Source organism: Diplotaxodon limnothrissa, linkage group LG14, assembly GCF_057381915.1.
Source record: "Diplotaxodon limnothrissa isolate DT_005_m linkage group LG14, D_limnothrissa_male_GT1.1, whole genome shotgun sequence".
NCBI classification, from domain to species: domain Eukaryota; kingdom Metazoa; phylum Chordata; class Actinopteri; order Cichliformes; family Cichlidae; genus Diplotaxodon; species Diplotaxodon limnothrissa.
The window spans coordinates 30,975,935-30,987,989 of NC_140609.1; the positions used below are offsets into that span (position 1 = coordinate 30,975,935).

General features: G+C 43.2%; 1 pseudogene; it reads right to left on the reverse strand.

The window, feature by feature from the left end:
• Nucleotides 1-3,110: 3,110 nt before the first annotated feature.
• On the reverse strand, nt 3,111-11,149 carry LOC146619157 (odorant receptor 131-2 pseudogene; annotated as a pseudogene).
• Nucleotides 11,150-12,055: the final 906 nt, after the last annotated feature.

A 12,055-nucleotide genomic window follows, 5' to 3' on the forward strand; every position in this document is an offset into this window, starting at 1 on the left:
CGTGGCAGAGACAGGAGGAGTAACTGAGGTCAGGAGGCACCTCAGAATGGACAAAACACCAGGAGAAAATAAGCTGAAGGCACAGGTGTCGGGGCTCGGCCAGGAGCTGACCTCTGAGAAGAGCCGAACAGCAGAGCCGCAAAAGGCCGTGGAGCAAAGCAAGGAAAACATCGATGTACTTCAATCTGAAGTGGACGGAAAAGATTGTGAGGTTTCTGCCCCTCAGTAAGAACTCAAGACATCAGAGCAGAAACTGAGCATGGCTCAAGAGGAGCTGGCTGATAATGGAACCCATCAGACTTGCAGTCCCAGACGCTGGACGTGAAGTCAGGCCGGAGCTTGCCGGGGCCAGATGAGCATCCCAGAAACGTCCTTGAGGCCTTTGTTAAGCTAACAGAACAAACACTGAGGTCTTCCACTGGTGAAGTTGCTGCTGCAGACTCTCATTTACACCCTCTGGATGTCAGCCGTTTCTGCCTGCAACAAATGGACAGCAGCTGCAATTGTACAGGCATAGAAACGGACTCCTCATACATGTGATATCTGCGACTGAGGGGCGAGTGTCGTGGAGGTATCGACACGGTGAGGAGGAAGAGGAGACGGTGTCTGGACTGGCAGATCCCAGCAGCTCAGACCCCCAGACTTCAGGAGTGATGGAGCACTGGGAGCTTCTGCAGGCTCAGGACCTCAGCAAGGAGATGACAACAAAGCAGAACGAGCAGCAGTGACAGCAGCTGAACTTTGACCTGAATAAAATCTTGACTTGGCTGGGAGAAACAGAGGAAGAGCTGGAGCAGCAGCGTAGACTGGAGCTTGACACTGACATCCAGACGATTGAGCTGCGTATCAAAACCCTGAAGGAGCTACAGAAGCAAAAGGGTCAAGCTAAGGAGGAGTGGAATAAGGAGAAGATGCAGGATACTGGAGAAAAGCACTGCCCTAATTGGGGCCAGAACCAGTATGGACAGAACTTTGAGCAGCAGCACCAACAGATGCAAACGGACTGAAAAGGAGGAGGGCAGGACCCCAGGGCACGCTTCAGGCCGTGGTTTACCCAGAACACCAGAACAGGAAAGTGATGAACACAGACATCTACACAAACACACACATCTACATGCATTGACTCAGAATGGAGAGAAACACATACGAACATATGCACTCGTTGATTGAGTGAGAAATGACACACACACCTGCAAAAAATCAATATGCTGATTCACTTCACTGAAAAGTGATCCACACACACACATCTACAAGCTTGTGCAATAAAGAGTGACACACACACACGCTGATGCAATGAAGAATGCTTTACTAACAAATGCTGCACACAAACATCCGAATATGGAGTCGGTTACAACAATAAGAAGCCATTGATTGTTTATGGGTTAAATGCATTTCATGCCACACAGAGGGCATCTGTGTAGATTTAGGGGACAAGGTTTAAAGTAGTTTGGTTGTGAAAACAATGTCTGTGCGTGATGTCTGTTTATGGCTTGAGGCCTCCACTGAATTGTGTACTGTGCTTCACACACCCTGATAAGGAGCAGTGGTACAGAGTGAAAATGATGAGTGAATGATGTGAGTTTTATTTCGGAGAGAATATCAAAAGGTTGTGTTGATTTGACTCAGTTGTTTAAGTTTCCGCCAAAGCAAAACATTTGTGTGTAACCAGTGTCTACTATTGAATCAAGTCAATCCAACATGTCTTTGTCAGTGAAAAAAAAAAAGGAGTTACGGTGCCTGTAGGCCTACACAATACAGTGTGTGAAGTTTTGGTTGATTTTTGGGTTTTGTTTGACACTAGGTTGATTCTATCAGTGAGGTTTGGATTGTTCTCTTTCTCTAAGAGAGAGAAAGATGGTTTGAACTTTGGACATGTTTGCAATGGGCCCCAGTATCTGTTATTATATGAGTGTTTTATTGTTTACGTTTCTTTTTGCTTTTGTTACAGTGCACTGAGATAAGAACATCTGAGAGGTGTGATCCACCGGTGGTGATATTTTGGTATTTTGTGAGTTTCTGATTTAACAAATCAGCTCTTTAATCCAGGCCTGAGAGATTGAACTTTAAAGCGCTATAAAATATTCTTACCGAAAACAGTCGCAAAGTGTTTTTCTCCATGATTATAATGAGCTTGGGAGAAATTCACTTATATGGGACACTGGTCGGATGAGAAGTCCTGAGCCTAAAAGGATTGCAGCGAGCCAATCCGGTCCAAAAAACAAGTAACTGTTTTCCTTTAAAATGATGACGTCATCTTGCTGGTGATGGAGCCTTGAATAGGCTGCGCGTGAGATTCCATTATCAGCAACTTCTGGTATGAATGTGTGTGGATGTATGCATATGACTGACGACTAAAAGTCATGGACTGACGACTAAAAGTTTAACTGACTTGATACTGAGACAAAAACGGTGCTGACTTTAGGATTATTGAATGTCCACAGACAATTCACCCAGCCTGTAAAAGAAGGGTGGATGTTTTGTTTTGCTTTGTTTTGTCTGCAAGAACAGAAGGATGACAGAGACTAAAGAGCTGTAGCTTCACAGCAGTGTGAACTGCAGACTGAACCCTTTGGTTGCTAATTTTGAGCTACTGATGTTTGCATTAAGGAAATTGTGTTTTAGTAGCTGTGTTTTAATTAAGGTATCACATTATATTGTTGGGAATATTAAATGCTAAAGTGAAGAAAAGGTTTGATTCCATTCATGACTGAGCATGTTATTATTAACCATAGTGGGTCACTGTAAAGAGTCAATTAATTGTATAAAGAAAAAACAAACAAAAAGCCCTCCACCGAGGTCTATGAATAATAGGGGAATGATAGACAGCCACACTCAAAATGGAGATATGTAATGATAAACACTGGTCCCCGTCTTTTGGGCGCTCTCTTGAAGTAGTCAACAATTTAAAAGTAAGATAAAATAACAGGGGCATGTGCTGAGGGGTGGTGCTGCACAAGAACAAGAGTAAAATAAAGAAAATATTGTTTTTAGGTTTGAGAAGTGCAAATTAAAATGTACCATTACACTCAGAGGATTAATATGAAGCTTGATATTTGTTAATTTTGAATGAAGTACATGACTGGTGACTGTTCTGTCCTGAGCTTTTGTTTTTACAGCACCCGCTTGATCACACCAATGGTTTCTCGCCACCAAGGAGGGGTACTTGCAAAGAATAAAGAACGGGGAGGAATATCATCAAAACTGGAAAAAGGTAATCCCCAAAGGGGGTGATAACGCCATAACTTTCACTTATGGTCAAATTCTCAAAATTTGACCCCGAACTCGAAAAATTCCTCAAACATTTAGAGACAAAGTGGAGATTTAGATAAATATAATGTCGTAAACCACATAAGGATGAAGTATTTGATTCAATAACATGGTGAAATAACAAGCAGCAAAATGTTGATCATATTAAGTATGTTTATTCAAGGGTGCAGAGAAGATTATTATTATTAAAGACAACAAATGAAATAACGAAAACTAGAAGTGGAAAAAATTTGCGTTAACGGTAATAAAATCAAAACAAAAAGGAATACTAACTAAAACTGTACTGAATGTTCACAAAACTAACTAAAATTAACTAGATTTATAGCAAAATGTGTTTGGTTGCATTGATGTGTGCGTGCCCTGCAATAGTAAAGTTAAGGCAGTACGTTAGTCGAGTCGTCTGTGTTGCTGCTCCGTCCACGCGCAGAATCAGGTCAGGAAAAGTCGGGAAACAGCGCCAGAATAGAATTGAGGATGATTTTAATATGACTGTTTTGTAGACATGACAAGAGTCTTGTAGTGGAGAGGGACATAATGTCCTCCTGAGACCCAGAGAAGAAAAAACAGGGAGAAATGTTTTCGTTTTTTCTTTTTTTTCTTTTTTTCTTTTTTTCTTTTAAATAAATCAAGTGTTATTAAAATAACAATCTCATAAGATGAAGATCAGGGACCAATGGATTTAACTATAATTGCGACTCTTATTTTTTACTTTACTGGAAAAGATTTCTGCATTTTACCCATATTTTATTTTTAACTCAAAATCAAAATTCCAGATTCTACTACATGTTGGTTTTGCACCAGATAGGATGACAGATTTCAGGTGGCCCTGTGTCTTTCTGTATTACATCTGCCACTGCATCTCGATAATCTTTGTGTGGCTTCTAGTGGGTCCTGACCCTCTCATATTTTGAAAAATCTATGTTTGAATCTCCCTTAATAATTGTGTTAAGAATTCTCTCCGCCTTGGTCAAAAGTTGGGTATTAGGAAAAAGTGAAATAAATATAAATATAAAGTCCCAATGTGTAGAGCACACATTAATAAATTAGTCATGTTCCCTGTGAAAGTAAATGAGCCTAATTCTTAAAGACCCCTGAAATTATTTACTAGATGTTTATTTTTTGAATAAAATAAAAATCTGAGTTTAACAAAACATTTTAATATCAAGCTTACCTTTCTTTCTTCCATAAAATGTGCTGGTGGGCACGCCAGCCATTTTGAAAAGGTGGGAAAAACAATTGGCAAGGCCACACCCCCACACATGTGACATAATTTTAAAGGTACTGTTGTCCTCTCTAAGAAACATCAGGACTTAGAGGAGTGGCAAGTAGAGTAGGAGAGCTACAAGCAAAAACTAAATGTGTACTACAGTGCGCAAAAAATGAATTACTGGGTCATCAGGGGGTCATGAGGGACATTTATGACACGAAAAATCCCACAAACCTTAAAGTGCACTTGAAAAGCTCACACAAGAAGGTTAACCTAGCTTACCTAGAAGACCTCATCAGGGGGAGCACACTCCCCCTCCTTGAAGAGCTCCCCCACTTAACTCGCATCCCAAGAAAACAGCTAACCCCAGATAAGGCAGCGTGATGTATCCCGAGATAACAGGACTGGGACATCTAAATAAAGGTGTGAAACAATCGCCTTCAAAAGGTTATCAATTCACTTCAACCAAAATTAGGACCACTCGGTGCGGCAAGAGTTAATAGTCTCAATACCCAAGGATAACCAGAAGAGCATGATTGATATGATGGAACTGGGATTTTGTTACACTTAATTTTTGTAAAACACAAATAAAATTAAACTGAAACTAAGGATTTTCAGAAAATAAAAACTAGACTAAACTAGCAAAGAATTGGTAAAAACTAATTACAACTGGCAAAAAATTGAAAATCTGGAGTCGAAACTAAATAAAAAATAAAACCTAATGAAAATGGCGAAACGTTTAAAACCCTGGTGCAGAGATTGGCAAATCTGACCAGGAAACGTTATAAAATGGATTGTCAGGACAGTCAGCGTTAAAGCCACTTTTGACAGTCCATACTAGGATGGCATTGGACATCTTCGGGGCGGAGGAGGGTTGGTGTGACCAAGGTGTGGTTTGGCTTGTTGTATGTATATTTGAGATCATATGGCTATGGATGGACCAGTTACCAGGGCATGGAAGGAGGACAGACTCATTAAAGGAGGAGAAGGAACTTGCTGGGATTGGAGATCCTCTGGGTGAGTGGTTGATTAAAAGCATGTATAAAATAGAAGTTATCTGTTGTTATTGAGTGGTAATAGATTGATAATTGGCCACATTTACAGCTGTATTGACTTGTTGTGGACGTAGTCGACTTCAGGTTTAAACACTCTAATTAACAGGTTGAAAATAGTGACATTAAAGGAAGAATATGCAGCGCCACCCTGTCAGACGCCAGTGATGGTGGAGCTCACTGATGAATCAGGTGAGCTGGATTCATGGCTGATTCAAAACTAAGATCCCCCTGCTGTGGTCAGTAAGGGGAGAAAAGGGGGAAATAAAATCAAGAATAAAAGAGGCATTTATAAACGTTTAGGTGTCAAGTGAAACGGGACAAAAGGGGGTGTTATACTGTTATTTTCAATGTCAGCATTATTATTGTATGAGAATCATGCAACAAGCATTGCATCGATGATCATTTATTGAAGCTTTTGACCTTATACTAACATCTGTGTTCCTGTGATTGTTATAACTTCTGATGAATCTTCTATTTACAGGTGTTAGGATAATGATATAATTTTTCATTGCAGGTGTAACCATGATCATTTTTATACATATTGCAACTTGTTGCTCATTGTAGAGTTGTGCTCAAGTTAATAAGGGTTAAAAGCTACAGTCAGCGCGAATGTCTGACTGATCTATTGAGGGAAAAGGCTTCGAGCATAGAAGGCCACACGCGCTTACATAACATTGATATCATGTTATTCTTTGTGATCTTTTCTTGAATTGTGTCTTTAAAGTTAGTTTAAATAGTGGCAGTTAATTAAACGAGATTTATTAAAATATTAAATACCTGAGTCAGAACGTTACACGCGGATCACCTTAAGAGTCTGGGAAACTTTGTAGCTGCCTAACTTTTTTTGAATGTTCTAGCTCCGTTGATTTGACACATTGGAATGTGTCAAAAAAGGGGGGGAAGGTTGAGCTTTAACATCAAACAAGGATTATTTGAACATTTTATAACTTCATTTGTGTCTTTAATACCTTAGGAATGGTAAAGCTTAAGCTAATAGCGGTCCGAGAAGACGGACCTTTTAGAGAATCAGTGAAAAAGCATAAACTATCACTTTCATGTTTAATCATTACTCATTGAAATGAACTGAATAGCGTTTAGAAGATTTGTTAATTTTTTGTCTTTTGTTAAAAAGAGGGGTTTCAATAATTTTCAGACACACCTTGCAAATGTGCTTATAACGAGTTGGCACTCGGCCTTTTGAAGGTCAGAAGCTTCGTTCGGCGTGACTGTCCGGACTGATAAAGTGTAGGAAATGCCTTGAGTGCAGAGGGCTAAATGCAAACACGCTTACACACACATAAGATATGATTAGAATAAGTCCCTGGGACATTCTGAATGTTTAGACCAATTCTGAATCACTAGAAGGTCAGTAGATAACAACATTAGATTATTAGGGTTAGGAAGAGGGGTGTTTTGGTTTTCTGTCTCTTACAGAGAAAGGAACAGACACCAGACGAGGTCACAGAGATGCGAGGATCCTCCGTAGCAGAGTCAGACACAGTGACTGCCGAGACATCAACTGGGTCCAAGGGTCATGGCGTTTGGGCTCCAGCTAGTCACCACAAAAGGATGGATCCCATAAACACAGCAATAACCATGAAGGGGTTGGCGGAAATCTGGGAACACCAGACCAACGAAGTTCGAGAGGCTTTTGGGCAAAAAGGGGACACCTTCCTGTTCCTTTTCTGGAGAATACACAGATCGTTGTTTGAAATCGGGGCAGAATAATCCCCTGATCTGTGTCACGACTGAAGGGTTGTCTAACCCCTAAGGTTGAAGAATGAAGAGCAGAGGATCACCCAACTGGACGACACTGGTAGCTGCAGCAATAGAATAAAGGCTGAAAGCAGTGGGAGACAAGGAGAGTGTCATCTGGACCTGCTACTGTTGGAATCATAGTTTTTCTTGCATCTGAATTGCGCAAACACAGAGGTCATCCCACCTATGGTTCGCCCCTCAGGGGGACAAAGGACCTCAGGAGTGAGAAGAGATGAACCCGGCCACACTGAATTGAAGGGTGTTTGTGAGGTCATTATTCTAATGACCTCATCAGGGGGAATTGTTAGATTATAATATTATTTTAGGCCATGTTATACCCCTAATTAAAGATTGTGAATTATTATGTAGTTTTAGTTTGCATTATTCTCCTGAATTAGAAGAAGCTGATAACTATTACATTAGTTAAACTGATTTGCATTACATTAAATTGCTGACTTGTTGTGAATGAATGATATTGTTTTATGATGCATTATATTGCTGAGTTATAAGAAATACTGTTCGCAGAAGGTTATTGTCTAATTTGTCTGAGTAGAAGAGAACAGAGTGTGCTGGAGTTTTCTGCCCCATTTCAGCAGGAGCAGATAAACAGGGAGCCAAGGTCGTAGCTTAGGCGCTGTGTGAGAGAAAGCATGTGAATGTTTAGGCTTTGTATGATAAGGTGGAGGCACCAGAGGCTATAAAAGTTTGAGCAATGCTCCACCATTTTGAGATTTTGAGGCTGTCTGCATCAGTGTCCATCTCCCACGTGTGTGATCATTAAATCATCGTTTGACTCAACCCGACCGGACCAGTGTTGTTATTGTGGTTTTTCTCTTGTCTCCATCCCCAATATTTTTTTTTTTTTTTTTTAAATGACATCAGAAACAGCAGTATGCGACATTACGTGATGGCAGAGCTTCAGTTCATCCTTTGTCACTTTTTTTTTTTTTTTTTTTTTTTTTAATAAATAGGACAGGGGGAATGAATGAGAGAAAGAGGGGGAGAGAAAGAAAGAAAACCAAAGGGGAGAAGAGACGGTGAGAAGGGGGGGGAAGAGAGAGAAAGAAAAAAAAAAGAACTCCTGGGTCACCTGTATGGAGAAAAAAAAAAAACAAACAAAAAAAACAAACAGAGGAGACAGCAAACAACAAAGAGCAACATAATAATAAAGAAAACAAAGCACCATCACAATAAACTAGCTAGCCATAGATATCAATATTTACTAAATAATAAACGATATTGTGCAGCACGCAAGATAGACAGTGCACAGTGTGCTTTGAGGTAGCAGCCAAGAAAGCTTTAGTCCGCGTCTGTGGATCAGCATGCTTGCATTCCAAAGGTTTCTCCATGTAATGATCTGCTAGGGAGTGTGGGGGGGCCACAGCCCCGTCCTCCAGGGTGTGAAGCGGGTATGGAGGAGATCAAAACTCCAGACATCCAGAGGCCCCCAGAACACAAGAGACCATGGAAGACCAACAGAGGGGCAGCCGCGCCACTGTTCCAGTAAGAGCTGAGGAGAGTCCCAGATGAGGGCTCGCCCAGCAGCCGCGGAGCAGAAGTCAGGGGGAGTTGCAGTGACGCGCCCGTGAGCTCCGCCGGCCCCCAGCTGCGCCTGAGTGACCGAGCCCCAGGCCGAGAGGCCGGGGGCACCCCACCTCCAAAGGGGGCCCGAGCGAGCCCCAGGCCCCAGGCCCCGACAAGCGGCCGCCAAGGAGTGAGCCGGTGTGTACCCGGACGCCCACCCCCAGACACAAAGAACCACCAACACACCGACACCTGAGGGAGTCCGCCACCGGCAGGGGAAGTGGTGGTGGGTGGAGATAGGCCTCCAAACCTTGGAGGGCCTGAGGTGTCCCCAGAGAGGTGGTGTCTGATACCCAACCTGACATATAGACACAGACATACAGGCACACACAGACACAAACATCCATTCCCACCCTCATGCTCTCATATGCACTCACTCCACACTCAACCAACGTGGAGACAGACATAAAGAGACGCTGTACACACAATCACACTCCCCAAGCGTACTCTACAAACCGGGTCTAGGTACCCTTGCCCCTGGAGGGGGGAATTGCACCCAGACCCAGGTGGTGTTACCCTTTTCCCTGCGGTGGGGAGAGGCAGACCACCCCGACTCCGCAGCAGCAGGGAGGCCCCACACCCCAGACCGCAGTCGGACGGCCAACTCCTCCTACTAGCCCTCCCGCTCCAGCAGGCCGCAGAGAATGGGGGTGGGAGAAGACTCCAAACCTCCCTCCACCCGCTCATTGTAGTGTTGATGCATATGTGTTCTAAGGTGCAATTAAAACCCAGGAGGGCATGGAGCTACCTGCCATGGAGCAGCAGGTAAGCGCATAGTCCCTCCTGCTAGCCCTCAATGACTAAGTGTATTTAAAATTGAGAGGTGGGCAACGACGTCAGGGGTGAGGTATACACCCTGATGGTAAATTGGACTCCGTGATTGTGCCCACCCCCAAGATCCTATATGTATGTGTAATGAGAGTGTGAATAATGTGAATGTCTAAGTTGTGGGATAAAATTGAGGCAGAGGCAGCCAGAAGGGGACGGGGGGGGGGGGGGTAGCCTCCTCTGCACCCTGGTGACATACCCCCACTCCAAGGCCCTGCATGTGTGGGTGGTTGTGGAGGAGCGGGAAGAGGGAGGCAGCTGGAGATGGGGAGGGAAGGAAGGGAGGGGCAGGTAACCCCTCCCTGGGGCCAGCTCCCCCGCTGACCCCAGTAGGCACTCCCACCCTCCGCGACCCGCCAGGGAAGGGGGGCCCAGGCCCATCAGACCGGGGCCCAGTGCAGTAGCGCCCTCCGGCTCCACAGAGCCCTGGACAGTCCACCCAACCCCATCACAGAGAAAACTGCACCCACCCCACCATCCACACATCTTCCAGACTACATAAGACGGTAAACGCCCAGGCTGAGATCTTCCTCCACCTCTCCTGTATCTCCCCCTCCCGCAGAGAGTTCCTCCCCAATATTTTGAACCTTAAAGTTTCATCCCTGAGGCCATAGATGAGAGGACTCAGACACCTTGGAACAATACTAAAAAATACATAGTTAAAATATCTGAAATCTCTAAACAAGTTGACGTCAATCTGAAGGACAGCTGTTTCTATGAATGGACTCCACAGCTGAACAAGACAGAGAAACAGCTGGAAAGCATGAAGGATCACTGTTCTCACTCCTTTTTGTGTTGACTTCTTACTCTCTCCTGATGCAGCTTTGGCCACTTTCATTATTTGAACATATGAAAAAACAATAGTGATGCCCATAGTCATGAAATAAAACTGACTTACAGCTGAGCGAGCATGATCCTGCCATCTATAAAGCATAAACATTTCAACAGAGCAAATAGTGTATTGATTGTAGAAGCTAAGTGAAGCAGTAGCAAAGAACATGGAAATGATAACAATGCATGGCCCAGAGCTGAGGCCATGAATAATCAGGATACAGTACATAGTGCTGCGTGTGGAGCACAGCTGTCCATGACGAAGGGGCATACAAATGGCCACATAGCGCTCCAGAGTCATTGCTGTCAGAGTAACTGGTGTGACAATAGAATACACAAGCACAAAAAGACAGATAAATATACACAACCAAACTTGCACTGAACATCTGGTTAAAATAAGCAGGATATCGGTCATGAGTAACAAAAAGCTGTCTGACAGTAAAGTGACAAAAAATAAAATGTAGCGAGCAGATGTGTGAAAACATTCCTTTTTTACAAAGGTCACAATGAGCAACATGTTGATACAAAGAAAGATTATGACCAGGGTGTGCACAATCATGACCCGGACTGTCAATAGTTGGTGCAAGAAAGCACAAATTAGTGAGCTGTTACCTGCCATTGAGAACAAACACGAGTATTTAAATAACTTCTAAGAGTCAATCATTGTCATTATAAATGTAAGATTTACTCTAAAGACTGAAACCAAAAAATCAGTCTAGTGGAGAAACCTTTCGTCCTTTTCCAAACACAAATTTCCTCTTCTGACCGCTGCAGTTCTCTTATAGATGACAGTGGAACATTATTTTAAAGGTTATATGAAACTGAAGTTGTCATATGGTGTCATCATCTTTCCTAAGAGATCATTCCCCTTGATAGCTGTACACTGTTGATAGATGGAGCACTCAGTCAGGAGAGTCTACAACTAATTAAAGTTTTGAAAACTTCGTTGCTTGTTGACAAGTTAATCAATTGGCATGGTTATTGCCAGAAGCAAGACTACATCCCATTATTTTTTTAAGGTATGTCTTATTATGCCCTACAGTGACGTGACCGTGACAAGCAGTAGGCCTATTTTGTGCAATATTCAAACAAGTCAATAGGAAAAATTATTTTCTTCCCTACTTATTGCCAGTTCAAAACATAGTCCTTGAGGTATCTGGGAGGCACAACTTGACGTCTCCCACATCGCCGTGAAACACCAGATACTCGATGAGGAGTTGAGGGGACAATGTCTGATTGGTGTATCACCACATGGCCAGAGGGGGAAGTCGTTACAGTCTCAGACAGAGGAGAAGGGGACAAAGGAGAGTGGGAATGGGGTTGTGACTGGTTTAGAGGTGGTGGCTGGCAAACCTGAGGGTCTGATGAGGTTGCAGGGCGGCCCTGAACATTCCAGCTCCCTTTAGCTCCAGATTTCTAAGCTGTGAAGGGCAAAGCACCTGATAATGCAGTCAATTGTGGAATCTGGGGCTGTACAGGTATGTCACCAGCAGGCGAGTTGGTTCCACCTTTAGGGACAGGTGCA